The sequence below is a fragment of the Blastomyces gilchristii genome (genome assembly GCF_000003855.2).
Source record: "Blastomyces gilchristii SLH14081 genomic scaffold supercont1.29, whole genome shotgun sequence".
Classification (NCBI taxonomy): domain Eukaryota; kingdom Fungi; phylum Ascomycota; class Eurotiomycetes; order Onygenales; family Ajellomycetaceae; genus Blastomyces; species Blastomyces gilchristii.
In genome coordinates, this window is record NW_003101653.1 from 9,007 (window position 1) to 15,072 (window position 6,066).

The window sequence follows — 6,066 nt, forward strand, 5'->3', positions numbered from 1 at the left end:
GAGAATATAAGTCTGTTTCTATATAATAATGCAAGAGTGTCAGCAGGATGTAGAGAAACTGATTATTTATATCTTAAAATAGAAGACTTTGTCAATGATTATATCAATATAGAGTTAATTCTCAAATTCAATAGAAATCTAGTGTTGCTGTTCTCAATCTCTTGCAGAATCTATTGAATATTGAGATATTAAAACTAGATTTAATATATCTCACTGTGCAGGGATCAAAGGCTCAGTCAGATCTTGAAATATACTGATTTTATAGTTGTTATGTCTGCTGATTATGTATCAAGTACAGTTACTGAGATATCTTTTTATACTTTTCTGTCAGGGATGGGCCCAGATTGAGAGGGGTGGTACAAGGGTGAGACTTGATATTAATGTCTAGATATACTGAAGACAGACTGCAGAGATTGCACTTCAGAAGTGGCTGTTGATTATGTGCTTGATATTATCACTGAGGTATCTTTTTGTATTTTTCTGCTGGGGATGGGCCAGATTAGGAAGGGCGGTACGAGGGTGGGACTTGGCATTGATGTTTTGGAACATCAAAGATGGACAGGGTTTTCGCGGAGGTCACTCCTCAGATATCTCCACAACTACAGATCGGGGATCTTCCAAAATCGAGAAGATTGGTGCATATGGCTAGGTCTCTTCACCTTACAATTTGTATGGCAATTTGGCCCGGGGTTGTGGTGTGGTAGGGGAGAATGGGGGATAATCCCACACAGGAGTTTCGAACAACGTCTGGTTCACGTTTGGCTGGATAACTCCACCACCACACGGGGTATGCGGTCGGCGATGGGGTCAAAATGCTCGTATGATCGAGGGCTTTTGAGAAGAAGTTCATCTTACAGTGATTCAGAATTCTTATTATTCTTCTTTTACAACTTGATACTGTAATCTACTTCTAAGTCTTATAAGAGAGATAGATTTATAACATTATCTTATCAGAAGACATTTAAATATTCATAATATTGTTAAGAGAGTTTTATATGAGAATTTATTATTATAATGTAAGATAACTTCTCTAGAGCTTTTTAAATATTGATCAGACTGATGAAGTAGATTGCTATATAATTTTACTATCAGTAATTTTATCAGTGACTTCATTAGAAGTTCTTTCAGAGTATTTTATAAGTGTTAACAGAGATCTGTGTCAGATTTATAGTCTTGTGAACATTATTCTCATGAACTTAATTATTATTGAGAAATATTAAATTTCTGTTCTTGTAAGAAATCCCGCTTCTCGCGGATTCTTTATCTCTATTTCTATCTCTTGTGTAATCAATAGAGTTAGCGGCCCTTGGCTACACACAAGTGACACAACTATATAGACTGAAGTTTGTGAATACTATTCATAACTCAGCTTGAATACTATTATACATTTAATCTCTACATTTTATCTTTCTATTATGAATACTTCTAGTAGTTCACAGTATATATTATGTCAAGCTGTAAATATCTGAATAATCATCTGTAAGTACTTATTCTTATATTTCAAGCTCTGTCAGTCAGCAACTGTCTGTTATAACTCAAAGAACTAGAAACTTATATACTTTAATCTCTGTAAATTCTACTGTAGATACTCAGAAGTAGTCACTCAAATCATGAATAACTCTTATAAAAGAAGTCTCAGAGAACTTATCAATCATTCACAGAACATTATTCTCTATATCTGTGACAGAAAAATTCTTTAAATCAATGAATAAATCAATCTCAGTAAAGAATATTCTTAAGCATCTCTTATAAAATCAAGCTATTTTTCTATAAGAAATGCTTACTGTCTGTAAACACTCTCAAACTGAGTCTCTAGACATAATCTTCAGAAATATCTATAAACTGAAAAGAAACTTTCTTAAGCTATAACTACTTAAGATTAACTACTGAATTACAATCTATAGAAGCTTTTACAAGTTTGTATTCAAAATTGACTCACAAGCTCAGCTGTGTGATATAAAAGATGAAGAAACTATTATTTATATAATAACAGATCTCTACTACACTGAAGTTAAGAACTGACTGAATTATCTAGAGAATGATTATAAAAGATCTCACTGATATATTCTTAAGATTTATCTAGAGAATAAGTTAAAAGACTCTGTAAGCTGAATAGAGAATATTTAAGCTGTGATCATTAATATTAGAAAAACAGGTGAGAAATCTGATAAAGACTACTTACAGTACTTTATAAAATTATAATATAAATTGAGATCTATGAAAATAGAGCTCTGAAACAAGATCTGAATAATGATATTTATAAAGAGACTGAATAAAGATATATAGAATAAGCTTATTAAATAAGACTCTAAGTTCTTAACTCTGAAGAAATTAATAACTCTCATTCACTGCTTACAGATCACTGTGAGAGTCACAGATCTGTGAAGAGTGAATTATTAACTAGTCTTATAAGAGCTAGAACAACAGAGAACAGATTTATTAAGAAAAGATAATAAGATATAGAGAGATTCATATCTGATTACTAAGCAGAGAGAGAGAGTTTTATAAACTTCTATAAATAGAGTATATAATAGAAAGATTAAGAAAAAGAGTCTCTATTTTATCTGTTTTAAATTAGAATATCTTTATACAAACTATCTGAATAAATTAAAATAAAAATTTAAGAAGTTACAGATAGAGTCAGTAACAGTCTTCTTAAGAATTTTAAAACTGATATCTGAATCTGTTACTCTCTTAATGAAAATGTATATTTATAAGAGAATATAACACTGCAGTACTACTACTCTGTAAGTATGAAAAGTATTAATAAACTCAGAATCTCAGATCACTGTAGTGTTTTTAAAGCTCACAGAGTGAATAAGCTAAGTGATAAAAACTGAGAATCTGCTCTTATAATAAGCAGAGTGTGAGAACTCAGATCTGAGAGCTGAGAAACTTATAAGAGCTATTTTTAAATTACAAGATCTCTCTGAAATCTGAAGAAGATTTGCAGAAACTGTGATTATCACAGATATTACAGATAATATATACTTAAAACTTACTTAACTTTAAAGACACAATCTGTATATAACTGTCTGTGAGTCAGGTTTATACTTCTGATCAGTGTTAACAGACTCACTCACAGAGATAGAATTAGTTATTATTATTATTATTATTATTCTTCAATTATAGATGTATGCAGTCAGAGACTATGACATCTACCTGAGAACTTTTAGTTCTCAGGGTTTTTCCTATATCTGTAAAGTTAACTATTATACATTCATCAATTTCAGATATGCAAAATCAGAAAATTCCAGCCCAGAATACAAAAACCATTTACAAATTGCAGTGTTTTAACATCTTCTGATACTTTGAAACCATTTGAAGATAGAATTAGTTAATACTGTAGAGTTGATTAGAGAAGATAAGCTTATCTATATAATAACTTTATAAATGTCTGAGAACTTCACAGTTATAAAAACTGAGCTTCAGATATCAGAGAAATACTGAGATTTCACAGAGATATTCAGCTCAGTAAAGACAGCTAAGCTTTCATCTCACTATAAGAAGAATCTGATAATAGATTTAATAGAAGAGTAGAAACTCTTTTAAGAATTAATCAATAAGCTCTCTTATTATAAGACAGAGATCTTACAGACTTATATAAAGAAGAATCTGAAGAATAACTTTATTCAATCTTTACAGATCTTTAAAAAAGTCTCTGTAATATTTGTAAAAAAGAAGAATAAAGATCTCAGATTGTATATAAACTACTACAATCTGAATTTCAAGACTATAAAGAGTCACTATTCTCTGTCTCTGATTGAGAATATAATCAACTGTCTCACAGAAGCTGTTATATTCACATAACTGAATGTAATCAATATATATACACAGCTGTGAATACAGTCTAAGAATGAATAAAAGACTGTCTTTAAAACTGTGCTGAGATTATTTGAATATCTAGTAATGTCTTTTAGTTTGATTAATATCTCTGCAGTATTTCAGTCTTTTATTAATAAAATACTTTATATATATCTAAATATCTTTATAGTAATATATCTGAATAATATGATAATGTACTCTGTGAAGAAGAAAGAACACACTGAGTATATATAAAATGTATTAAAGATCTTAGATGAGACAGAACTGTATATTAAGCTTATAAAGTATAACTTCAGTATCTATCAGATTAATTTCCTAGAATATATAATTACTGCAGATAATATTCAGATGAAACTCTCACAGATTAAGACTATTCTATTATAATCAGAGTTAACTAATATTTATAAGATTCAGATCTTTCTGAGCTTTGTGAATTTCTATAGATGATTTATCTTTATATTTATAAGAATCTTCTTGACTCTTATAGATATACTGAAGAGTGAAAATAAGAAGAAGTTATTCTATGAATAAAGAATAAAAAGATTGTTAAGAAGAGAGAACTGTGAGAACTTTCTTACTTTAGAAGCTTATAAGATCTTTATAAGATTAAAATAGATATTCACAGATAAAGTAATACTATTTCACTTTAATCTCTTACTCTTAATCAGATTGAAGACAGATATCTTCTTCTTTATAATTTCAGAAATAGTTTTATAACTACAGTTAAATGAGAACTGAGTTTCAGTGATCTTTTTCTTATGAAAGATGTAACTTATGAAGATTAACTATGATATTTATGATCAGAAGTTTCTCATAATGAAATTCTTTTATCACTGATATTACTACTTTAAGAGTCTTATAACAGTAATTACTTTTAGAACTGATTATAATAGCTTATAATAGTTTACTTTAATCAAGAAACTCTTGCAGTGACAGATTCACTGAGCTCAGAGACTGAGTGAGTTCTGATTCAAGATAGAATATATCAAGAGAACTAAGAATTCAGCAGACAGACTCTCTTACAGATTAAACTATATTAAAAAGACTAGAGAAGACAGAAAAGCTTTATAAGATACTTAGACTGAGTGTTATAAAGAGATTAACTGAAGAGTCTCTTAATTCTCTATAAGAGAAGAAGAAGAAGAGAGAAGAGAAGTCTGTATAACTACTCTCTATAACACTGAGAGTCAACACTCTGAGAATCTCTGTGAGAATTCTTGAAGAGAGTATCTATAATCTGAAGAATTTGCAGGCTTTGAGAAGTACTGCAGAAGATCTGATATAAGAAGAAACAGAGTATAAATCTTTATAAGATCTTCTATTCAGATTATCTGAACTGTAACTGAAGAATGAATATATTCAGTATATTCAGAAACTGCTCACAGCAGAGATTAACCCTGCAGAAATACAGAATTAAAGAGACTTAAATAATCTCTTATGAAGAGAGAATCAGATTTATATATTTATAAATGAGTTTCTATGTATAGAACTTATTAAAAGATATTATAACTCTTCTCTAGTGAATCATTTTACAGATATTAAATCTCATGAGTTACTCATAAGAAAATACTTCTAATCAAAGATATAAGAACTTGTGAAGAAGATAGTAAATTCTTATACTATTTATCAGAATTCACAGATAGTGTAGTTCAGACTATATAAAGAACTTATTTCTCTACTCATTCTACAGAAACCTTGAGAACAGTTAGAAATGAATATTCTTATAAGTCTTTCTAAAAGGAAGAACATATATAATGCCTGCTTTAACAGTGTGCTGATAATAGTAGATTACTTTATCAAGATAGCACACTTTATACTCATCTACAAGAACTTAAAGTCAAAGAATTTAACTTATATCTTTATCTGTGATATGATCTGATTGTATGAATTATCTATGAACATTGTCTCAGATAGAGAATTAATCTTTATAGAAGAGTTCTGATCTGATCTAATAACTATACTGAAGATCTTATGAGATCTAAGTATAACTTTTTATCAATAGATAGATAATCAGATAGAATATCTGATGAGTATATTAAAACAGTATCTACAGTGCTTTGTTAATTATAATCAGAATGATTGAGTATATTGATTATCACTTACAGAGTTTATATATAATAACTCAAAGTATGTCAGTACAGATAAAATTCTCTTTGAAATACTCACTGAGACTTATCTGCAGATAATCTTGATAAACTCATGAGAGTATACTATAGAGTGTGATAATACTCATGAATAAGC